Raw genomic sequence first — 26,423 nt, 5'->3', positions numbered from 1 at the left:
CTTCCATAATTTCCCACAGAATAACCTCTTCTAACTTCCCTTTCCAGTCTCTCTCATTGGCAAATTTTAGGTGCACCTAGGCAGGTAAAATGGATTGAAGCCCATGTAGAACTGTTCACTGTAGCCATAGCTGGGATCAGCAATGAGGTTCAATGGATATGAGTTGCCTGATGCTGGGATGCTGCCCATCTTTTCATTTCTCTGTCCAAGACTCTGGAATAGTGCCTGGTGCAACATAGGTACTAATAAGTGTTTCCTGAGTGACTGATTCATGAAAGGCTTGGAAGAAAAACGAATAGAGTTATGACACTTAATTTGGGAACCCAGAGGCAAATGAACCACGTTGTTATGTGATCCTTCTAATAAAGGGTACCTAAAAAACCTGAGAGACATTCTCTACCTATTGCTCAGATAGCTGCTCAAGGTTCCAGGCGTTACCAGTGGTGCTCAGGGAGAAGTAATAAAACAAATATGACTCCCAATGAGGAGTGGTGGATAGACACAGGGATATTTGAGCAAACTTGTTCACGAGCACGTGTGAGACATCCGTGCAGCCTCCTATAACTGCCATAGATAAAGGCAGGGGTGAGTTAAACCTTTGCTATTATTTGTGATATAAATCCACTAGTACCACTGACTTGGCTGAGGGAAACTCAAGTAATAACAATATGTGTGAGGACACATGTTGTGAACAAAGTACCCAAGGATGGGACAAATCATTTAAAAGCCAAGAAACTCCTAGAATAGGTTGGCTACACATGAAATTCCATTAGCCAGTGAGAAACCATACTGGCCAGGAGGAAGAAGGAGGATATGCATTTGCTTTAACAGTGTCATTTCTGTGTCTATTGATAGTATGGCCATGGAAGTCAGCATGAGTTCATAGGCCTAACGCCTGAAAGAAATCAAGTGGTGGAGAGATGGATTAGAATTTAAATTAAGCATGCAAACCAAAGCACAAGAGTTATATAGGGCAGTGCATTAAAAACCCCTATATCTCTATTCAGTAAGTCTGAGCCTGCTGAGGATTGGGGATTAGTTGATGGGATCAATGAATGCTGTTCTGTGAATTCCATAATGAAAATAGATATTGTCCCAGAAGTTATTTAGATAAGATTTTTATAAACATCTATGTAGTGTATAGGTAGTTTAATTCTCTTTGAATCTTCCTGGCATACAGATTGGTCTTTGTAACTTTAAATATGTTATTTCTATGTTCATTTATTTAACAAATATTTGTTGAGAGTTTACTGGGTACCAAGCAATGAGCTAAGCACTAAGGATATAGCAGTGAACAAAACAGAGCTAACATTACACATTTATCCAAAAGAAATAAAGCATACATCTACACAAAGACCAGTATGTAAATGTTCACTGCAGTTTTATTCATAATAGACAAAATAACCCAAATGTAATAGACAAAATAACCTAAATGTTCATCAACTGAAAAATGGATCAACAAGCTGTGATCCATACAATGGAGTACTACTCACAATTATTGATACATGCATTCACAAAGACGAATCTCAACAAATACTATGCCAGGTAAAAGAAGCCAACCACAAAAGACTACATACTGTATGATTTCATTTACAGCACACCGTTCTGGAAAAGGCAATATTATAGGGATAAAAAACAGACCAGTGGTTACCAGTGGATAGCAAGTTGACTGCAAAAAGGCACAAAGTAACTTTGGGGGTATTAGAAATATTTTTTTATCTTGATTGTGGTAGTGGCTATATGACTAAATACATTTGTCAAACTCAGTGTGTTCTATAATTGAAAAAACTGAATATTACTATATGTAAATTGTACCTCAATAAATCTGACTTACAAAAAATACCTCATAGCCCTGGCCAGTGTGGCTCAGTTGGCTGGAGTATTGTTCCATGCACCAAAGGGTTGTGGGTTTATTCCAAGTCAGGGCATATACCCAGGTTGTGAGTTCAATCTCTAGTTGGGGCACATACAGGAGACAACTGATCAATATTTCTCTCTCACATCAGTGTTTTTCTCTCTTTTTCCCTTTCTCTTCCTCTCTCTCTAAAATAAATTTTTAAAAAACTTCTCATAGTCTAGTAGAGCAACAGATAATAATGAATAAATATAGTGAAGCAAACCCATTTGGTGCCCTCAAACATTTCTCGTTACCCCATCTCTGATTTCACCTGCTGCTTCAGAGGACAGTTCCCTGCAAACTCATATGTCACAGTGTCTTTCCTCAAGGTGCACCCCATTTTTTTTTCACTTTCTGCTCTGGAGCTTCTCTAACAACTTGGGGCTGTTCAACCCAAAGGCAAGTCACCTTGCTACATGAGTGAGTTAAATCTCTGGGGTAAGCTCAACTTTTCAGGCCCAGAATTCCAGGAGGCATTCTATATACTTTATGTGTGTGTGTGTGTGTGTGTGTGTGTGTGTGTGTGTGTGTGTGTGTGTTGGGGGTGAGGGGAATCCCAGTGGAACCAAGACCAAGAGACCTAACTCCACAGTGGCCTAAGAGGCAACCTTAATAAAGCACCCTTAAGTTGACTTTCCTCCTCCCACATCTCACTCTCCTCATTTCCCCACTCTTGCTTGGTGGAATTACTTTCCAAAAAAATTACTTTTGCTGAAGCCCTTGTCTTAGGCTCTGCTTTTAGAGGACCCAAACTAAGACATAACATAATGTGAGATAATGTGAAGGAAAATAAATCAAGTAGAGGGATAGAAAGGTAAGAATGTTACTACAGATAAAGTTAGGAAAGATTTCTATGAAGTGGTGGCTCTCTGAGTAGAAACCTAAACTCAGCAAGCAAATGAGACATGTGGCTGTTTAAGGGAAGACAATTTGGGGCTGAGGAAGCAATAAACCTAAATATGGAGCATTCTAGAAATAGCAGAGTTAATTGTGATGGAGATCAATGAACAAAAGATGAGGGCCTTAGAGGTAGTAGAGCAAGACCATGTAAGATCTCATAGGCCATGGAAAGGACTATGGATTTTATTCTGAATGAGCTAAGAGGCCATGGGGGTTGTGAGAAGAGAGATAAAGTGATAAGACTTATGTGTTTAAAAGGGCAATGCTGGCTGTTGTGCTGAGATAAGACTGTAGGGGTCAATGGTGGAAGTAGAGAGAACAGCTAGGAGCCTGATGCAACCATGCAGTTGAAAAATGATGGTAGATGAAACCCTGCTGGTAGTGGTTATTTCTGCTGAGAAGTGGTTAGATTCTGGATATAGTTTGAAGGTGTAACTGACAGAATTTGCAGGTGGATTAAATGTAAAATGCAAGAAAAGGGAGAAGAATAATATTCCATTGTATATATGTACCACATCTTCTTTATCCATTTGTCTATCAATGGGCACATAGGTTGCTTCCATATCTTGACTAATGTAAATAATGCTGCAATGAACATAGGGGTGCATATGTCTTTTTGAATTAGTGTTTTGAATTTCTTCAGATATATACCCAGAAGCAGATTTTCTGAGTCATATGATACTTCAATTTAAATTTTTGAGGAGCCTCCATACTGTTTTCCACAGTGGCTGCACCAATCCGCATCCCAACTAACAGTGCACAAAAATTCCCTTTTCTCCACATCCTCGCCAGCACTTGTTTGTTGATTTACTGATAATAGTCATTTTGACAAGTGTGAGGTGATACTTCATTGTAATTTTGATTTTCATTTTCTTGATGATTAATGATGTTGAGCATCTTCTCATAATGTATGTTGGCCAGCCATAAAAAAGAATGAAAGTTGTCTTTGGGAGAACATGGATGAACCTAGAGGATATTATGCTAAGTGAAATAAGCCAGACAGAGAAAGACAAATACCATATGATCTCACTTGTAAGTGAAATCTAAAAAAACAAAACAGAACAAACTCATAGATACAGAGAACAAACTGATGGTTACCAAGTGGGAGAAGGATAGGGAGATGGGTGAAAAAGGTGAAAGGGATTAAGAAGCACAAATAGCCAATTATAAAAATAGTCACAGGGATGCCAACTATAGCATAGAGAATATAGTCAATAATACTTTAATAATTATGTATGGTGCTAGATGGGTACCAGACTTATTAGGGTGATCACTTTGTAAGGTATATAAATGTCTAAGCACTATGTTATACACCTGAAACTATATAATATATATGGTATCTGTAATTGGAAAATAAATTAATTTTTTAAGACAAATTTTAAATTAAAGAGAAAAAAGAGAAGATTCAGAGTTGACACCAAGATATTTGTTCTGAGCTATTTGAAGAATGATGTTGTTTACTACCCTGGGGAAGGCCCCAGGAGGAACAGGTTTGCATGAGGGGAATTAGAAATTCTGGTTTAAGACATGTTAAGTATGAAGAGCCTAATTAACTTTGAAGTAGAGATGTTGAGGAAGCAATTGGATATACAAGCTTGGAGTTCAGGGGAAGTCATCAAGATTAGCAATTTAAATTTGGGGGTGCTTTGCTAACAGATGATACTTAAGGTCCTGAGATTCAAGATGAGACCACCTAGGAAGTAAGTTTAGACAGAGGAAAGAAGAGGTCAAAGCACTGGATGCTAGTTCACTTCAACATTTAGAAGTCAGAAAGATGAGGAGTAACCACCAGAAGTGACTGAGAAGGAACATCAAGAAAGGAAGGAAGAGATACAAGAGAGTGTGGCATCTGCAAAACCCAGAGAAGAAAATTTTTCAAGAAGAAGAAATGGTGCTTATGGATCAAGTTAGGGTGAAAACTGATAATTAGTCTTGGACTTACTTGTGGGGGTCATCAGTGACCCTGAGAAGAACAGTATCAGTGGGATGATGAGGATAAAAACCTTGTTAGAACAACCTCAAAAAACGGCAGTACATAGTGGGGAATGTGGGTTCAAAGGAGGTTTTTGAAGTTTGCATATTGATGAGGATGCTGTAGTAAGGTTGGCTAATTTAATGATGTTGGAGGGGGCAGGAGGGAAGTATTGAATAGGCTGGAGTGTGGTGGTGGGGGGATCTAGTACACATAAAGATTGCTTTGGTTTTAGATAGGAGCATGGACAGTACATCTACTGTGACAGAAGAGAAGATGGAGTATATGACCACAGATTTAAAGAGGTTGGGATATTTGGTGGGGGTTATGGAAATTAGCTTCTGATACTTCACTTTCTCAGTGAAAAATCAGGATCATCAGCTGAGAGTGAAAATGTAAAGGGCAGTATTGGAGATTTGAGGACAGATGAGAAACACTAGATAGTTGTTTTAGAGACTGAATGCATAGAGTGACTAGGAAGATGTCATAGAACACTAGGCAGCATTACAGACTGACTTGAAATTTGTAATAATAAATTTAAAGTAAGACCAGTCATCACAGAGCTGCCTCAGCTCCTTGTGTACAGGTGTCAAGGAAGTAGGGAATAAGGCAGAAGATACTGGTGAGGGATTGAGGTGGCCGAAAAGGTGAAAAAGAAATTATTACAATGGGATTAAAGCCAGATGAGAAGGCAAGTGAGGTTACAAAAGGTACTAAAGGAAGTAAAACGCTTGTAGACCAGTGGTTCTTAATAACTCCTAGCAAGATACAAAAATTGTTGGAGTTAGGGGATTAGAGAGAGTGTGACCTGAAAATGTAGGAGATTGTAGTTGGAGAGTGGAACACTTAAAATTGAGATTATACTGGGAACTCAGTCATCGTTAATGACCAGGTCGAGGGTATGACCATAGGAATGAATGGCTGTGATAGGTCAGAGACACAATTGTTGGAGAAGAAAAAGTAAAAAAATCTGATAAGCTAGAGTTGAAAAAATCATTTATATTGGATATCAAAATCACCAAGAATTATGATAGTTGCAATTATAGAGAGAGGTGAATCAGGTTCTTAAATATTCAGCACATGAAGAGAAGTGGGTAACTAGGTGATAGTAAATGACAGCGACAGGCATTCTTCATACTCTACCTGTTCACTGTTTTATACACAGGGTTGGACAAAAGTAAATGTACAGTTGTTTGTATAAAAAAACAATGCAATAATTAATACATAAATAATAGAATAATAAACTTTTGCATACTCACAACTGTAAACCTACTTTTGCCCCCCTTTTTTATTTTGTAAATTCTCACCCAAGGACATTTTTTTCTGTTTATTTTTGGAGAGAGTGGAAGGAAGGGAGGGGGGGAGAGAGACAGAGAGAAAAACATTGATATAAGAGAGACACATCTATTGATTGCCTGCTGCCTGCACACGCCCTGACTGGGCTGTATATAGAACCTGTAAGCCAGGTACGTGCACTTGGCTGGGAATCAAACCTGAGACCCTTTGGTGGGTGGGTCAATGTTCTAACCACTGAGCACACCTGCCAGGGCTTATTGCTTTTTAGAGAGAGAGGAAGGGAGAAAGAGAGACAGAAACATCAATCAGCTGTCTCCTACATGCCCCCTACCAAGAATCAAACCCAAAACCCAGGCACATGCCCTCACCAGGAATCTAACTGGCAACCCCTCAGTGCACAGGATGATGCCCAACCACTCCAGCCAGACTGGCCAGGGCTCACCCTGCATTGTTTTTGATCAACCTCCCTCCTCCCCACCCCTGTTCCCAGGTAAGGATGTTGTGATCTCATGGAAGAAAGAGTCCACGTTGCTATCATTTTTGTGGCTAAGCTAGTGCTTAGCCTAGAGGTGTTTGTTACCTGACTGACGGAGAGACCAGGGCCATCTCTTCTCAGATCTCTTCTAGAATGTCTAAACTGCCAGATGTACGTCAGCTCTTGTAGCAACTGCATTTCTCAAGACAATACAATCAAGTCAACTCAGTGCTCAGTCAATGCAAGTGTCCCAGTTGAGAATAGAGTTTCTTCAAATCTACATGGATATGTAACAAAGGTTATGCCTGAGTAAAACTGGGAAGCAGTCAATGTTTCTACCACTTTTTGGTCTTACTGCATGCAAATTTCAGCACCCAGTTCCCCACTCCTGGGATCTGACCAAGGCATTACCTTGTTTAATTTCTGCTAAAGCAGTGCATTTAAAACTTAAGTTAATTATAGTCACCCAAGGGAACTGTGGAAAATTATTAATTCCTGGTCTTCACCTTAACTAATTAAACCAAAATCATTGGGGTAAGGCCCAGGAAGCAGCATTTTAGTACTTCTTACGTGGTTTTCAGTGGCTCAAGTTTGAGAAGCCTTGCACTGTAGTGGTTGATGAGGTTAGACTGTTCCAAGATGTTTTTATATTTTAACAGTGACCTTTTAAATGGGATCAAGCAAAAGGAGCAGATCTCTAACAGTGAAATTTTAGGTACCACCTGTGTTTTCACAAAACTGACAGGTGATTTTGATGCCTGCTAACATTTGAGAACCACTATTCTTCGACCAGTAAGCCCAAGTCATGGGGTGATCTTTCCCATGTAACTGAGCTCAGTCTAGGTTGGCCTCATTCACTCTTTGGATCCAGTGGTTCCCTGTGTCTGGTGCTCTAAGGTGTTTTTAATGTGAGAGATGTTTTTCTCTGAAGGACTCTGCCAGGGTGCATGACAACAATGGTGTCTGTGTGTTCTCTGACAGCACTCTGATAGGTAATTGTGCAAATATTTTTGCACAGTAAACAGCTCTTCCTGTCCCCCAAATATTCCAAACTCTTCTCAGTGGGTGGTCACCTCACATTTGCTGCCAAAGCCGGTGTAGGGTAATACATTCTGATGCATCTATATAGCAAGCCATTAGTTTTGACAAAGGGGGTTGTCTTCTGATGAGCTTCATGAACACTCACCTCTTGGTTTGCATTTTAATGTTAAAGGCCATAGGCTAATACCACCCAGGCATTGCCTGGACTATGCTGCAACAGCTGTCCTTTCCTTAAAGAATGTTATTAATTTAAACATACACTTAAGTAACACAGAAGTAAAATTGTCCATCTTATGCATAGTCACATACAAATGATTTTGAATTACTTCCCTTACTTATTCCTTCATTAGCCCAGAAAATAAAGGTTTGATGGAATTATACAGCAGTCTTACACTGGGTGTTGATTATTTTTAAATTTCTTCTATTATTTAAAAGTAATAGAGATTGCACAGTTTTATATGATCTGATTTTTATTCAGATTTGAAAGTCATTCACATCAAATTAAAATTCCTTTGGGCCCTTTAAATGCCTTAAATTAAAGTTTATGATTTAATAACTAAAGGGTACAGAGGGAATGCGAACTGACTTTCTGACACTTCAGTGATATGGAAATTTCCAGAAGATTCACAGACTCTCCAAATTAACGTTTCCTCTATTTAGCAGACACCGGGGTGTTGGGGGGAGATTCCAGGACTGTGAGCAAAGATCCTGAGTTTCAGTCTAGGCTTGCTGAAAGTGAGTTAGGCAAAGAACAGACTAAAATACTTAGTCACTGTCCTTGTGGAACTTAGAAAATCAGAGGACAAACAAACAAGGGGAAAAGAGTTAAACATAAATGTGTAAAAGGCTGGTGATATCAAGCAAGTTACAGTGAACACAAACTCCTGTACTAACACAAATGATTTCTAGTTCTAAGAAAGATTTTCCCCTTTCCCTTTTCCCCTCTTCTCTTCCACCTTTCCCTCCTCCCTCTTCCCTTCCTTTATCCCTTTTCTTCTTTCCTCCTTTCTTCCTTTCTCTTCCGTGAAGAGTTCATTAAACATCTCTTAGTCCCAGAGATGGGAAGTACCATCCATCCTAAGACCAGAACTCGAGAGATGTCTGTCCTTGGTCCTGGGGCTTTAGACCCTTGCTACTGAAAGTGTGGCCCATGGACCAGCAGCATCGACATCATCCGGAAACTTGTTAGAAATAAGAACTCTTGAGCACAACTCCAGACTTAAGGAATCATAACCTGCATTTGAACAAGTACTCTTGTGATTTAAGTACGCAATAACATTTGAGAAGCACTGTTATAGAGCCCCTCTCCTCTGGCCATTCCCTACTTCACCAAGCAAAATTCTGAAGGGCCAAGAGGGATGTGCCTACTCAGAATATGCCCTCCTTCTAGAACACTCTCCGGACAGCTCCGCCCCTATATTTCCTTCCCCAAAATCCTGAGCCTGCTTCCAGGGCCCACACTGATTATACAGCCAGTATGCTTTCCTCTAGGCCTGAGGGGTGGCCAGGTGTGGATGCTTGGAGGATGAAAGCAGGGAGGTCTGTGGAAGAAGCTTGGTAATGAGGCTGAAATATCCATATCCATGTGCCCATGGCAACTCAGTGCAGCATGGACATGCAGGTGGGGAAAAGGAGAATGGCTGAGTGCCAAATCTATGCTCCTCCAAATTCTAGTATGAAACTCCAATGAGCCCCCAAATCCTAAAATCACACCTGGCCTTCCAAGCTGCTATGGCAGTTTATCATGATAGGAGGAAAGAAACTTTTTAAATTAAACTTTTGTTAGCTTGATATATAATTTTTAAGCATTCAGACACATGACATGTAGGCCTCAATTTGCACTCTTGGCTCAGTCCTTGCAGATGTTATATAGAGCCTGCTGGTGGTGGAGTGAGGGGACCTTTGAGGTTTTCCAGCATAGCATGCCCTTCTTGTCTTCCGGAAACACAAAGTTAGAGCAGTGTATCTGCCTAGATATCCCCCTAAAGCTGCATTCCTTTGTGTGCTTGTGTGCTTATAGACGCTTCCTAAACTTTGAAGCCTTCTATTTAGGGGATTTCCTTTTAGAATTTTCTTATATGAGCTATTTGTCCATCCTTTAATCAAGCTTTCCTCTGGCCTCTTTACAATTGTTCTCTCTCTCTCTCTTTTTCTCTCTCTCTCTCGCATACAACATCTTTATTTGACAATAAAATCCTGGCATTTGTTCATTACAGTTCCTTAGAAAACAAACCAAAAAATCAGAACAAAATAATGAAAAATAAAGATCCAATGGACCTATTTATATATAGCAGAGATAGCTCAGGCCTCACGCACACACACACACACACACACACACACACACACACTCATTCTCTCTCTCTCTTTACCTCTCTCTCTCTCTTACACACACACACACACACACATACACACACACAGGTGGCAGTTAAGGGTTAATAAGCTTTGGGGAGAGCAGGAAGCCGATTCCACATTTCAGAAATTTTCAAACACCCCTCCCCCACCAGTGAAGTAAGGATGCCTCATATAGCCAGTGGAGTAACAAGAATGTGGTTGGCAGCTTTATTTTTCTTCTCAGGATATCTCAGAAGATAACTCTGCATCGGGCAACTGACAGTGTTTTAGATTTAATGAGATTCACTCTGTTTGGGTTCAAGTTTGTAATAGAAGTAGCATTTTCTCCTAAGCACTTGCCCAGTGAAGGGAATGGAACAAAATTCCAACTTAGCATCCAGTATCTTGGGCTCCACCCCCTAAATTCTGATTTGCTAAGGGAAAGGCCCAAGGATCTGATTTTGAGCAAACACTTCAGTAATTCTGATGCTGGGGGTTGGTGGATCCACTTGGAGGAATCTTGGTATGAAAAGAAGATGGCGTCACAGTCCCTATTGGCCTAGTTCTGTTTATATCCCAGGTCATGACTGTCAATTAGTTGGTGACTCACAAGTGGCTTGGAACTCATGAAATCTCTTGCATTCAATTTAACAAATATTTATTAGGAAGAAGCTCTGCATGAAGAACTGCAATGGACACTGGGAACCTACCGAAGTATAAGACATGGCTTGGATACTTTTTCTGTTTATTTACATAAAGTCAGGACTGTCATTAACATAATTTAGGAATATGTATTTTGTTTTGTGGGTAGAGTCCTGTGTTGGACAGAAAATAGACACAAAACAGAATACAGATGAATGATGCAGTATCTATTAGTTAAGAACAATGTATTGAATATATCTGTAGTTACAAAAGAAAACGTCCTAACAATCCTCACTCTAATTACAATAAATCTGTGTTAATAAAAGTCCATCAATTTAAAAACTAGTGAAAAAAGTTAAGCCACCAAAAATGAAACTTTGAACGCACATGAAAGAATTTTTAAAATAGACAGCAAGGAGCTATTACTAAGACAAAGTCTATATAGTTATAATTATGTGAAAATAGGGAAAATGTCCATTTAGGCTGTGTCATCTGAGTAAATGAGGAAAAATTGTTTGTTTTTTCTAGCCTGGAATTAACCAATTACCTGATTATCTGTGTTGCCCCCCAAATTTGGGGTAATCATTTGAACTTGGCTTGCTTTGATATAGCTTGGGTGTGGAATTAGAGATGTAAGCAGTATTGTATTCTATGAATTTTTATGCCTAGCTTCTGAGACCTAGCACACTGGCTCACATTCCTGGACAGAGCATATAAACCCACCTGGACACTGTTGTCAAGGTTTTTCTTCCATCGTTCACTGTAGAAGCTATGAGCCTCTGAGAAAGAGTTTGTTAATTAAATGGTTTTTATTCATAAGGTTTAATGAGACTGCTTTTAAGATATATTTGGGGAATTAATGGACTATCTATTTTCTTTTTACACTGTGCTCCACCTCATACACACACATACATACACACCCAGTCTCTTACTACTAGCTCAGGAAAACAAACACCCCCCCACCACAAAGCTGTGTTTGTGATTTATTATTAAATTGAAGCTAATGATTAAAACCCCCTCCCAGGCTAAAGTTTGGGAAGGAAGGAGTCTGCTCCTGTTCACTAGGAGAGGAGGATAAATTTCTAATTTATATAGTGCACCAAAACTATGAAAGATCTTCCATCTTTGTCTGAGAACAGCCTATCACCATCCCTCCAATCCAGTTCTTCACTCTCTACCTCCCCTCCTGCTGCCTTTCGCTAAAGAGGCCCTAAATTGAAATTCTGGGCATCCAAAGCAAATTTCAGAAATAGATGCCATCTTGCTTTTATGATTGTGAAATGAAACTACACTTGACACTCCCCCCCCCCCCTTGCCCTAAGAGCCTCTCTTTTGAACTCTCTGGGCAATGCAAAGAACTCATTGTACCAATCAATCCCTGGGATTTCAAGTGTGGGGCTTCTGAAAGCAGTCACTGGCTCTTTCCTTGACAGATCACTGTTGCACCAAAGCTTTCTAGCCAGGGAGTCCCATTCTCAGGCTGCCTGGCTTTGTGAGCTGTCTCTCTGCACACAGCCCATGACTGACTAAGGGAGGCGTTGGGGCTGGTCTTCACTTTGCACCACACGCAGCCTTTTCTAGTTCACACCTGCCAACAGGGCAGCCAGAAAGTTAGTTTAGAAAGTAGAGAAAAGGTGAAAAGGCAGCAGGGTAAGCCAGCTGTCCCAACTCTCCTTTTATTCCTGTTACTGATAACTTGCATTTTCTCCCAGATAGCTGCCATTCTGTTCTAGTATCCACTTTTACTAAGTGCTACCTCTCTAAAAGGTAACTCAACCTGTGGTTTGTAATTTGGGAGGAGTGTGAGTTGGGATTGGGGGAGGGTCCAATGTAAAGTCAACAAAAATCAAAACTTCTCCCTCAACTTTATACTCTCTCTTGTTTTCCTAAACTTGTATTATATGTATGTGTGCATGCACCCCCTGCCCCCCGACAGTTTCCCAGTGCAGGAATTCTCACTACAATAACCCTTGTTGACGGCCATTCATAGCCTGCTTACATGCTTTCAATGATGGGAATCTTATTCTCTTGTGAGGCTGCCCATTGCAGTGTACAATACAAATATCCAGATATCAACTTGTAGGCAACAGGTTTAATGTTGTGAGCTCAGCCAACCCAGCCCCTCTGAGGACTACAGGCTTAAACTAAAAAGACTTTGGCTTTTAAGATGAAATGGTGAATCCATTGTTCTCCAGATCTACCATTCTCTAACCTCAAATAGCTGTTAATTCTCAGAGAATCTAATGCTATGGCTTTGTGTGATTAATAAAAATAACTCTATTGTGCTTCAAATTCTGTTATAACCATATTTGCTTCTTTGTCTTGCCTGAAAATGGTGTTCTCCTGGTATTTCTTTGGGTTCAACTAGGCTAAGTAGAACGTCTTTAATTAATTCTGAATAAGTAAGTAATTCTGAGGTGCTTCAAACACAAGAGAGATAAGTCAGGAGCTTTCTTGGAATAGAACACCAGGGCCAATACATGGAGAGTGGTAGAGGGAATTTTGCTCTGGGTGGTGGGGAGAGGAGGAAAATTAGAATCAGAGGACACAGCATGAAAGTGATTTGGTCACAGTATTGTCCAAAACTAAGCAATAATAATAATATTGATAATAATGATAATAATAGCAGTAAAACCTGTATTAAAGAAAAGTTTTTTTTTTAGGTTGAAACCGTGGTTTATTGAGCCCATTCCCCCTCTGCTGCCTTCCTGGAGCCTCTGGGCATGGGCCTGACTCCCTAGGACCAAGGCAGCAGCCACCAGCAAAAGGACCACCCAGAGGAGAGGCCTCAGGTTGGAGTTCCTAGTGTAGCCTGTAAGAATCCACAAAGCCCATTGGCCCTTGAGAGGTCACAATGTTCTGTGGTTTAACAAAGTAATTACAGTGACTCAAGGATTGTTGCTGTCTTGCAGTCCCAAAGCCACAGGTAGTGGAGCATGTCTCCAGCCCTGACAGGAAGTAGGCAGAGGCTCTGCAGAAGAAGTAAACCATTCCCCCAAGGGCTGTCTGGGAGCCAGAGTGCAGGAATGCAAAGGTGGCCACAGTGAAGTGCTGGTAATAAACTGGGAAGAGCAGTTTAGCCCTGTCCAAGGCTACCGTTAGGGTCATGTGGCAGTGGCCCTTGAAAGGATACCCATCTGACAGGGTGGGCCACTGGGGCTGCTGGAAGGTGTTGGCACTGGAGGCGGCCCGGCACTGATGCAGCACCAGGACCAGCTGGTGGTCTGGCCTCTCCAGGAGCTGGACCTCCACAGAACGGACTCCAGGAGCAGCCTCATGATGGGGTAGTCCCTTTCTTCATAGTAGGAGTGAAAAGTCTCATCCTTGGCAATCTGCAGCTCCAGGGGCAGTGTCTTTTAGAAATAACTTACATTAAAAAAATTACATGGTCAATGCAGATAATGTAGTGAACAAAAATGCATTAAAAAAAAGAAGAAGAAGAAAGAAAACAAAATCATCCAGAAAAATCTACTCAACATTTTGACTAATATTTTTTCCAGTTGGCTTTCTATGCCTGTCTATGGTTTCTAAAGCTAATAATGTTTCAATTTAATATATGCTGCATTTAGTTTTTTGCAGCCCATTTTTTTCTATTTAAAGTATTCTGAATATATTTTCTTGTCTTCAATCTTATACAACAGTGATTTTCAAATGCCTTATCCATGATCCATAGTAAAAAATATATTCACTTTGCTACTCGGTGAACACACACACACACATATACACACACACACCCAATTGTATGTATAACTGCCTAACACTTCGTCTTCGTATATATGGTGCATTCATATTTTTCTATTCCATATTATAATAAAATAGTGTATATGTGATTCATTAGTTGATTACATAACCCACATATAGATTACAAGGTGCAGTTTGAAATACACTAAGCATCAACACCAGTTTTATTGCATAGATGGGAGTCCATTTGTAGAGATATACCGTAATTTTTAATAGATCTCCAATTGTTGGAGTTTTATATTGTTTTAATATTTTCATTCATTCTTTTGCTCATCAAAGTGCTCAAGAATATGTATTGAGTGCCTAGTATGTGTCAGGCACTGATCTTGGTGCTGGAAACACAGTGGTGAACCAGATAGCTTAGGTTCCTATGTTATTGCATTTACATTCTATGGGGACCAGGGAGACAGGCAATACATATATCTACTGACCAGGAAACACCAAGATAATGTGATGGGGAGTGATGAGATGGTAGTTATTTTAGGTAATGGTTAGGAAAGTCCTCACTAATTGGTAGTATTGAAGTTGGTATTTCAGTAACAAGAAGATATTTTTTAAACTACTTTTTGAGAAGATCTGGGTAAAGAGAATCTAGGGTGGTAGAACAGCTGGCAGAAAGGTCCTAAGGTGGTCAATATCTTGACACATTTGAGGATCAAAAGAATGACCAGTGTGAGTTAGAATGTGAATGATATGGAAGAGGGAGGGTCATAAGAGATGAGGGTAAAAAGGTTGACAGGGATCAGATCCTTCAGACCTTCTATTACAAATATGCTCCATCTTTGCTTGCATCCACAGGTATGCCTTGAGGGAAAAGTTTGAGAAGCACTTGAACAGCAACAGCTGTGAGTGGGGAATATTGGGTGGCAGGGAGACTGAGAAGCAGACCTGTGTTTCTAAAGAAGATCCAAGTTTTGTTGGAGGAGCATGGTCCTGGCACAGAACTTTGTTCTGTTGCACTTAGATCATTCATGAGGGATTTTAAGTTCCTATTAAATAGAGTCTTTGTCTAATTCACTAACATGTCCTCAGCACCTAGCACAATGCTTGACCCATAGTAGGTGTTCAATAAATGTTTGTGAAGCAAACAAATGAATAAATAGACATCCCCCCTTCAGGCAAATGACAGGGGTAATTTATAACAAATAATTACTATACATTCATTTTTTTTTCTCTCAAATGTGACCCTCTATCCTCATGCTTAACAGGAGAAAGGCCTTTCATGTAGCAATGCGGCAGTATTTATTTAGCTTCTCCTGGGTGAAGTCACAGATAATTTCTCAGAAAGCATTCCTCTACTTGTTTTTTTTGTTTTTTAATAAAATGGCATGCCGACTCATGAGCTGCTTTTTGCAGTGATAAAAGATAACACATTGCAATTGCCAGAAACAGATGTTGAAGAGACCTAGAAATCTGATATTTCTACATCAGGGACCTGGTTGTATGTTGAAATAAGTTGATGAGGTTATTGTAAGCTAGATTGTTTCTTTGATGTTGTTCACTCATTGCATTGAAGAAGTGGTGGTAAGAAACGCCATTGGAATAGATGGTCCCTGGAGGAGATGCCAAAGGCAGCCATTAGCTTGGGCATTGACTGGTTCCATATGACACAGCCTCCCCTGCCCTGCTCATTTATTGCCATCATCAACCATACCCTGGGTAAACATGGATGGGGCGGACAGAGATTTTTTATTCTGGTGGTTAATGAATGCCTCGTTTGACTGTTTTCCAGTATCAAAGTAAATGGCCTATGTCTGGTTCTTTGGAATGCAGAAAACATTCAAAATTTAGTGCAGGGAAGAATATGAGAAATAAGAAGAGATCTTTGAGAGATCAACCTAATATGTCCCTGGGGAATTTGAACTTACAAGTGTGGTCACTGAGTAAGAAAAGTGCTTTGGTCTTCATTGAAATAACTTTCCTTCTGGAAAAAAAAGAAAGATAGCTAGTCTACAGGGGGGGAGGCTCTCCTTTTCATTGAACAAAATTGGCTTCTATCACGTTTTGAGGTTTTTAGTGAAATATAGTACTCATACAGGAGGTGCACAAATCATAAGTGTACAGTTCGATGGATTTGCAAAAATTAACACACTCATGAATTCAGCACCCAGGTCATGAAACAAATATGACCAGCATTCTAGAAGATCCTTCATGGCCACTTCTAGTCACCTCTCACACCAAAGTTAACCACTATTTTGTCTTCTAACACAATAGATCAGTTTTGTCTATCTTTGAACTTAATATACAATAGTTCCCCTTATCTATGGTTTCCCTTTTCGCAGTTTCAGTTATCTGTAGTAAATGCAGGCTGAAAACATTAAATGGAAAATTCAAAAATAAACAATTTATAAGTTTTAAATTGTGCACTGTTCTGAGTAGCATGATGAAATCTCCCACTGTCTCACTGCATCCTGCCTAGTATGCAAATCATCACTTTGTTCAGTGTATCCACACTGTATACGCTACCAACTTGTTAAGTCTCTTGGTTATCAGATAGATTGTCATAGTACTGCAGTGTTTATGTTCAAGTAACTCTTATTTTACTTAATAATGGCCCCAAAGTACAAGAGTAGTGATACTGATAATTAGAATATGTCAGACAGAAGCTGTAAAGTATATGTATGTATAGTAAAAAAACATTGTATATGGAGGAATTGGTACTATCCTTGGTTTTAGGAATCCACCAACAGTCTTGAAACATGTCTCCCATGGATAAGGGGGTACTACTGTAAATAGAATATTGTAGTCTATGCTCTTTTGTGTCTAGCTTCTTTTTTTTGTTTGTTTTTGTTTTTGTTTTTGTTTTTCATCCTCACCTGAGGACATTTTTTCCATTTTTTGTACAGATAGAGTGGGAGGGAGAGAGAGGAAGAGAGAGAGAGAGAGAGAGAGAGAGAGAGAGAGAGAGAGAGAGAGAGAGAGAAACATCGATGTGAAAGGGACACATCGAGTGGCTGCCACCCGCACGACCAACCAGGGCCGGGGACAAACTGCAACCAAGGTACGTGCCCTTAGCGGGAACCAAACCCGGGTCTCTCCGGACCGCAGGCCGACGCTCTAACCGCTGAGCCAAACTGGCCAGGGCTAGCTTCCTTTTTTTATTTTATTTTTCTTACAGATGTTTATCCTTTTTTACCCCATTGACACCCTCCGCCCCATCCCCCCCACCCCATCCCCGGTTTATTGTTCATGTTTATTGGTTATGCATACATGCATATAAGTTCTGTGGTTTATCTCTTCCCTCCCCCCACAACCCCCTCTTCTGAGGGTTGTCAGTCTGTACCCTACTTCCACGTATCTGGGTCTACCCTATTCCTCAGACGGTTATGTTCATTATATTCCACAAATAAGTGAGATCATGTGCTTTTGTCTTTTTCTGCTTGGCTTGTTTTACTTAGGATAATACTTTACACATCCCTCCATGTCGTCTCAAAGGATAAGAGATCATTCTTTCTTACAGCTGCATAGTACTCCATTGTGTATATGTATTACAGCTTTTTTATCCATTCTTCTACTGATGGACACATGGGTTGTTTTCAGATCTTAGCTATTGTAAATAGTTCTGCTACAAACATGGGGGTACATATATTCTTTCTGATTGGTGTTTCAGGCTTCTTAGGGTATATTCCTAGAAGTGAGATCACTGGGTCAAACGGCAGTTCAATTTTTAATTTTTTGAGGTAACACCATAGTGTTTTCCATAGTGGCTGCACCAGTGTGCATTCCCACCAGCAGTGTACTAGAGTCTCATTTTCTCCACACTCTTGCCAGCACTTGTTGTTTGATAATTTGTTGATGGCGACCATTCTGACAGGTGTGAGGTGATACCTCATTGTTGTTTTAATTTGCATCTCTCTGATGATTAGTGATGTTGAGCATTTCTTCATATGTCTCTTGGCAATTTGTATGTCCTGTTTGGAGAGGTGTCTATTCAGCTCCTATGCCCATTTTTTAATTGGGTTCTTTGTCTTCCTTTTGTGGAGCTGTATGAGTACTCTATATATTTTCAAAATTAACCTCTTATCTGATGTATCATAGGCAATTATGCTCTCCCATACAGTGGGTTGCCTTTCCATTTTGATGGTTGTTTCTTTTGCTGTGCAAAAGCTTTTTAGTTTGATGTAGTCCCATGTGTTCGTTTTCTCCTTTGTTTCTGTTGCCTTAGGTGATGTATCAGTGAAAATTATGCTTCTTATGATGTCCTAAATTTTGTTGCCTACATTTTCTTCCAGGATTTTTATGGCTTCATGAGTCACATTTAAGACTTTTACGAATTTTGAGTTTATTCTTGTGTATGGTGTAAGTTGTAAGTCTAGTTTCATTTTTTTGCATGTAGCTGTCCAATTTTCCCAACATTGTTTATTAAAGAGGCTGTCTTTACTCCACTGTATGCTCTTGCCACCTTTGTCAAATATTAATTGAGCATATTGCCTTGGGTCTATTTCTGGGTTCTCTGTTCTGTTCCACTGGTCTATCTGCCTGTTCTTGTGCCAGTACCAGGCTGTTTTGATTACAGTAGTTTTGTAGTATAACCTGAAATCTGGTATTGTGATCCCACCTACTTTGTCCTTCTTTTTGATGATTGCTGTGGCTATTCAGGGTCTTTTTTGATTCCATATGAACTTGTGAAGTATTTGTTCTAATTCTGTGAAGTATGTCGTTCGTATTTTGATGGGGATTGCATTGAATCTCTAGATTGCTTTAGGTAATATGGACATTTTAATGATGTTAATTCTTCCAATCCATGGACAAGATATGTGCTTCCACTTTTTTATATCCTCCTCTATTTTTTTTTTTTTTTTTTGAATGTCCTGTAGTTTTCTGAGAATAGGTCCTCTACTTCTTTGGTTAAGTTTATGCCTAGGTATCTTAATTTTTTTGCTGCAATGGTAAATGGGATTTTTTTCAGTTTCTCTTTCTGTGAGTTTATCATTGGTGTATAAGAATGCCATCAATTTCTTGATGTTAATTTTCTATCCTGCTACTTGGCCAAATTCATTTGTTAAGTCTAGCAGATTTTTGATGGAGTCTTTAGGGTTTTCTATGTATAATATCATGTCATCTGCAAATAATGACAGTTTTAATTTCTCCTTTCCAATTTGGATCCCTTTTATTTTTTCTTCATGTCTGATTGGTGTGGCTAAGACTTTCAGTACTATGTTAAATAAGAGTGGCAAAAGTGGGCATCCATGTCTTGTTCCTCTTCTTAAGAGAAACATTTTTAATTTCTGCCCATTAAGTATTATGTTGGCTGTAGCTCTTTCATATATGGCCTTTATTATGCAGAGATATGATCTCTCTTTTCTCAGATGGCTGAGGGTTTTTATTAGAAATGGATGCTGGATTTTGTCAAATGGTTTTTTCAGTATCTATTGATATGATCATGTGGTTTATATTCTTCAATTCATTTATGTGGTGTATCACATTTATTGATTTGCAAATATTGTATGAGCCTTGCATCCCTAGGATGTATCCCACTTGGTCACGGTGAATAATTTTTTTAATGTATTGCTGGACCCAATTTGCTAGTATTATGTTCAGGATTTTGGCATCTATGTTCATCAGGGATATTGGCCTGTAGTTTTCTTTCCCTGTAGTGTCTTTTGCTGGTTCTGGAATTACAATTATGCTGGCTTCATAAAACGAGTTTGGAAGTCCTCATTCTTCTTGAATTTTTGAAATAGATTGAGGAGAATGGGTGTTAGTTTTTCTTTGAATGTTTGGTAAAACTTCCCTGTGAAGGCATCCGGGCCTGGGCTTTTGTTTGCTGGGAGAGTCTTGATTACTACTTTAATTTCCTTAGTTGTTATTGGTCTGTTCATGTTTTCTGTCTCTTCCCAGTCCAGTTTGGGGAGACTATGTGTTTCTAAAAATTTGTCCATTTCTCTTAGATTGTCAAATTTATTGCCATATAATTGTTCATAGTAGTTGTTGATGATCTTTTGTATTTCTGTGGTATCAGTTGTTACTTCTCCTCTTTCATTTCCGATTTTGTGTATGTGGATTCTCTCTCTTTGTTTCTTGTTGAGTCTAGCTATGGGTCCATTAATCTTGTTTATCTTTTCACAGAATCAGCTCTTTGTTTCATTGATCCTTTGAAATGTTTTTTTGGTCTCCATGTCATTTATTTCTGCACTGATCTTTACTATTTCCTTCCTTCTACTTGCTCTGGGGTTTTCTTTTTGTGTGCTTTCTAGTTTTTTAAGTTGTGAGGTTAGATAGTCTATTAGAATTTTTTTTTTTTTTTTTTTTTTTTGCTTTTTGCCGTAGGCCTGTAGTGCTATGAACTTCCCTCTCAGAACTACTTTTGCTGCATCCCATAGATTTTGTGTTGTTGTGTGTTCATTTTCATTGGTTTCCAGGAAGTTTTTAATTTCTTCCTTGATCTTCTTGGTAATCCATTCATTGTTTAATAACACGCTATTTGGCCTTTGTGTTTTCAAATGTCTTTGCATGTTCTTGTTGCAATTGATTTCTAGTTGCATGCCATTGTGATCTGAGAAGATGCTTGATATGATTTCAATCTTCTTGAACTTGTAGAGACTTAGTTTGTGCCCTAACATGTGGTTTATCTTTGAGAATGTCCCATGTGTTCTTAAGAAGAATGTGAATTCTATAGTTTTGGGGTGTAATTCTCTGTAGATATCTATTAAATCCATTTGGTCTAGTGCTTCATTCAGAGTCTCTGTTTCCTTGGTAATTTTTTGTCCAGAGGATCTATCCAGTGTTGTCAGCAGGAAGTTGAAGTCCCCTGCTGTGATTGTATTGCTGTTGATTTCTCCTTTGAAGTCCTCCAGGAGATTTTAAATATATTTTGGTGCTCCTATATTGGGTGCATATCTGTTTATGAAGGTTATATCTTCCTGTTGGATAGATCCTTTCAATATTATGTAGTGGCCTTCTTTGTCTCTAGTTATGGCTTTCATTTTGAAATCTATTTTATCAGATATGAATATTGCTACCCCAGCTGTTTTTATTTTTGTTTGCTTGAAAGATTTTTCTTCATCTCTTCACTTTCAACCTATGTGAGTCTTTTGTTGTGAGGTGGGTCTCTTATAAACTATATATATATATATATATATATATCATGATTTCTTATCCAATCAGCTACTCTGTGGCTTTATATCAGAGCATTCACTCCATTTACATTTAAGTTGATTATTGATATGTACTTATTTATTGCCATTTTTGTTTAGTGTGGTTATATTTTTCTTTCTACTTCTTCTACTATTTACAACAGTCCTTTTAACATTTTTTGTTGTGCTGGTTTGGTGCTAATGTATTACCTTATCCTTTTTTGGGGGGGGTCTGGGAAGATCTTTATTCGACCTTTTATTTTGAATGATAGTCTTGCTGGGTAAAGTAGTCTTGGATTCAGATACTTCTTTTCCATGACCTTGATTACTTCGTGCCATTCCCTTATGGCCTGTAGTGTTTCTGTTGAGAAGTCAGCTGAGGGCCTTATGGGGGTTCCTTTGTAGGTAACCTATTGCTTATCTCTTGCTTCCTTAGAATTCTCTCTTTATCTTTAATATTTGGCATTTTAATTACTATGTGTCTTAGTGTGGCCTGTGTGGGTTCTTCTTACTTGAGGCTTTCTGTGCTTCTTGAACTTGAATGCCTTCTTCCTTCACCAAATTAGGGAAGTTTTCTGTCACTGTGTCTTCAAGTATATTCTCTAACCCTTGCTCATTTTCTTCTTCTTTGGGGAAGCCTATGATGCAAATATTATTACGTTTCCAGTTGTCCCATAGTTCTTTTAAGCTCTCTTCCTGTTTTTTAATTGTTTTTTTCATTTTGGTTTTCTGATTGGTTCATTTTTTTCTACCCTGTCTTCTAATTCATTGATTCGGTCCTCAGCTTTCTCTACTCTGATGTTTAGACCTTTCAATGTGTTCTTTATTTCTGACATGTCATTCTTCATTTCTTCTTGGTGGTTTTTAATATCCAGTTGGTTGATTTTCAACATTTCTATGTCTTTACTCATGGTGGTGATGTCCTTACTCATGGTGTTGTGCTTTCTCAAGATCATGACTCTGAATTCTAGCTCTGTTAAGTTGCTTAACTGCACCTCATTTATCTCAATTCAATAGAGGTCTCTTGTTCTTTCACTTGGCATTTGTTTCTTTGTTTCACCATTTTGGCTATCATAGTGGGCTTTGGAGCCTGCCAAATTTTCCCTGTGGGTGCTGGAATTCTGCTATTTGTGGTTCCCTCTCCTTGGTTTGGATGAGCATGAAAGGACCCACATTAAACACCACTGTCAAGTCTTACTTTCCTGGGCAGTTGTAAGCCCAGGAATGGTATAGTTATCCTCTAGCTTTTTGCCTGGAGGCTATTAGTCGTGTTTACATGAAGAGCCTTGGGTTCTCCGTTGAATGAAAACTTCCTCAGGTGCTCAGCATAAGGGGATTTCCTGAGGGTGGGTCAGATGCTGGTTGTTAATGAGCCTCAATTTGCATTTCAATGGCCCACCTGGGTGGGGTAGGATCTTCAAGGGAGGGGCCAATGCCTCTCCCCAGAGCCCTGGGAAGGAGTACGATGCCCACTGTCCTGTGTGGCTGCAACTCAGCAAATGCTCTGAGTGCCCTCTAAATCCCGAGTGTCCCCACACAGTTCCAGTCCAGTTGCCCTCCCTCTGCCGGAGCCCAAGGTGATTAGCTGTGGCTATTTTAGCATCTGTCCTGGCTCTGCATGCTGTGGAGCCACTTGGGAGTTTAACCCCAAGGGCGCTGCTCACAGCTAAGTCCACTGTCATCCCTGGGCTCCCAGCCCCGTCTTGCGCCTGTGCAGTCTAACTGGGTTCAGTGACCCTGGTTATATGGTCCTTGCAAGGTGCTTTTCTGTTGCTTTTTTTCCTATGATTTGTCTTTATTTTAGTTGTAATTCCAGTTTGGTCCTGGGAGATGGTCTCTGTAGCTTCCATTCACTCTGCTGCCATTATGGAATCCTTATGTCTGGCTTCCTTGATTCAACGTCATGGTTGTGAAATTCATATATATATATATTTATAGTCCATTTATTCCCATTTCCATATTGTCATCCATTGTTTGCACCTACCACAGTTTATTTTTCTTTTCTACTTTTCATGGGTATTTGGGTAGTTTGCTATTTTCTATTCCAACCAATAATGCTTTAAACATGTTTTAAACACTTTATTATTATTTTTTTTTTTGGTGAACTTAATGCATTCATTTACATTTCTAGGAATAGAATTTCTGGTTTCTGTATATCCCATGTTAGTAGATAGGCTTGTGTATATCCCACTTTAGTAGATGCTGCCAAACAGTTCTCCAAAGTGGTTGCACCAATTAGCAGTGCAGAGAGCTCTGGCCTCTGTCATTTTGCATTATCCCTCTGTAACCCCCTATCTTGGGCAATTTTCAGCTGCCACCACTGTGACTATCTGAAAGTATGCTGTGAGGGGATTTCATTTGAAAAAGGCTATACTCTGGAGTTCTCTTTCCTATGCTTTCTTAAGTAGCATACTTTCTGTAGCCACATCAGTTGAGACTGCTTAGCATCTGCTCAAGTATGAAATTAATCTTTACGTAATGCTTTCTGGGATTGAAGGGGATGCAACTACAGGAAACCATTCTGGTTATTGAGATTTGTTTTTCAGGATTATAGTCTCAAAATGTCCCTGATTCCCTGGATATTGAAGCTTACAGAGTGAATGAGTGAGAACTAAATTTGCTTTCAGAAAAGGAACATAAGCAGATGTTAAAGAGAGTTAAAAGAATCAGTATGAATTGTAATTGTGATTGGATTTTGTGGGTTCAAAACGTGGCTCCATCACTTATTGTGTAACTTTATGCAATTACTTAACATCTCTGTGCCTCAGTTGTCTCAGCTACCAAGTGGAGATATTTTTAACATCTACCTCACAGGAATAGATTTATGAGGACATATATGTGAAGCAGTTAGAAGAACTCCTGGCATGTGGTAGTAACTATGTGAATGTTAGCTGTATTAGTGACTATTTTAAGTCTTGAACCCTAGAAGCATTGCCTGAGAGGAGATTCTTGTTCAAGTTCAATTGAAGGAGTATTCTCAGAAGAGAGGAAGGATGGGAAGCAGGACAGGGCAGTGGAAGGAAGTAATCAAAGATGTCGTTCAGCTGGAGTTTAGCTTTAGTCTAATCCTATGGAGGCTCTTGGGACATAAATGGCACCAGAATTGTCCCACCTTGAAGCAAGTCACTGGCTATGGGCAACTGGGAACAGACCACCCTTGGAGTGGACACTCTGCTCCTGTGAGCTAAGGCCAATCCTCCAGAGAAGGGATAGCTGTGAGCTCATAGCAGCCAACAGCTCACAGCAGCTGGGGGCTGGGCACTCTTGCCAAAAAGATAATCTGAGTGGGGCCACCAATGCTGTCTATTGTTCTTGACCAGGCTTTTATTTGTAGTCAAGTCAGAAGAGCCGTAAGACCAGTGCTAAAGAAGAACTTTTAGAGGGAAAAAAAGGTACCTTTCTAGAATTTTTTTTTTTTTGGTCAGGAACAAGATGTCCTCATGTACTCATGAGCACTAAAGTCTGTACCTGCATGACTGATGAGCATGTGAGTGTACAATTTCCCCCACCAGTAGTTGCCTTGCTAAAGGCTTAAAGTATTAAGGCTCTCCACATAATACTGCTCTCTCCATTCAGCTGCCCCCTGCTTAGCCCTGTTTCTTGGGACATTTACCTTTCTAGACCACCACTTTTAATGTAAGTTTTTCTCTGCCCATAGCCATCTCTATTCCTGTGGGAGAGATGAAAAGAAATTACAGAAGGCATCATCTATTTGAGGCTCACTGGATCTGTGGTGCTTCATAGTGAAATGTCGCCATACCACCAGCTCATGACTTAATCAGCATTTAGATAATCTGCCCCTCTCTGTGGGAGATGGAAGTAAGTCAGCTCTGCAAGAGCATTTGGTTTCTAGGAGGTGGCTCTGCCAGCTGTGGCTCTCTCAGCAGCCAGATTTCCACTCACACCGAACAACATTAAAGCAAGATGAGTCACTGTGTGGACAAATAGGAAGCAGCTTACTTTCCTGACTCTGCACCTGGGGAATGCAGAGGGAGCCTGTGAACACCCTGAAGCTAATGGGGGTGGGGTTTTAATTTACCTGATGGAGTCAGTCTCACACTTGTGTGTATGTGTTTTCTAAATTCAGTTCAACAAACTGTAAGACATGCTCATCAGTCTGCCTGGGAGGTCAAATCTCAGAAATGAAAATAGGATGTGCAATAGCACTAAGCTAAAATCTGTCATATGTATCATTTCTAAGCATTGGTTCATTCATTAATTCATTCATTAATTCATTCATTCGACTGGTATTCATCAAGTATCCACTATTTGCCAGTTTGTGTGCTCCATAATGGACCTATCAAGGAATCAGCCACAAAATAAATAGCCATAATTGTGATGAGTGCTAAAAGGCCAAACCCAGCAAAAACGTGGGCTCTAGCACATTGCTCACTACTGCCAGGAGCAGTTGGGAAGTTTTTCTAGCATAAGGATTGCTGCTTTTGACACACACGAAGCCCATGGACTAAACAGAAGGCCAAAACCTAAAACAAAATTAGATTTTGCATTCCAATGCTTTGAATGCAATGAATGACCACACAAATCCCTGACAGTTTGTTCACATATTCATTTGACAAACACCTGAACTGGATGCACCAACTGGACTAATTTCTGATTCTTCAAGATCATTTTCATAATTTCTGTAGTGGCTGCTCTGCCACTACAGATATACTAGAAGACTAGCTGGGTAGGTGAGAAGTTAAAAGGAAAGCCTAATGGAAAAATAAAATGATTTCATCAAGAAAAAATGCTAATTATGGTTCCTAAGCCTTTCCCCTAAGGACATTTTACAGCAGGTAGTGAATTTTTGTGTGCTAAGCAGGAGATTTTGTTTATGCCGTTACCCCTGAGGAACAACAGGAGCGCTGGCCAATGTTCCGTGTGATTGTTGGTCACTATGTGACTCAGTGGTCAAAACAAAACCCATGGGACCTGCCTACTGAGGCCTGTGCTTCACCATCAGTTGTTACTTCTTCATTTGTTTTTATGGCTGGAGAATTTGGCTCTTTAGAATGGCATTGAATGAAGTCAGTGTAGCCATCTGTCTAATGT

At 39.7% G+C, this 26,423-nt stretch overlaps 1 long non-coding RNA gene across 1 annotated transcript in view; it reads left to right on the top strand.

Moving 5' to 3' along the window:
- The window catches only part of LOC118636487, a 56,500-nt gene extending 31,371 nt beyond the window's left edge, over positions 1 to 25,129 (top strand). The window contains exon 5 of the long non-coding RNA XR_004960659.1: positions 25,030 to 25,129. This is a non-coding gene — a long non-coding RNA (uncharacterized LOC118636487). The remainder of the gene's footprint in view (positions 1 to 25,029) is intronic.
- Positions 25,130 to 26,423: the final 1,294 nt, after the last annotated feature.

Source organism: Molossus molossus, unplaced genomic scaffold (assembly GCF_014108415.1).
Source record: "Molossus molossus isolate mMolMol1 unplaced genomic scaffold, mMolMol1.p scaffold_m16_p_2, whole genome shotgun sequence".
Classification (NCBI taxonomy): Eukaryota; Metazoa; Chordata; class Mammalia; order Chiroptera; family Molossidae; genus Molossus; species Molossus molossus.
Note: the sequence above shows the minus strand (reverse complement) of the source record. Positions and strands in the feature narration are given on the sequence as shown.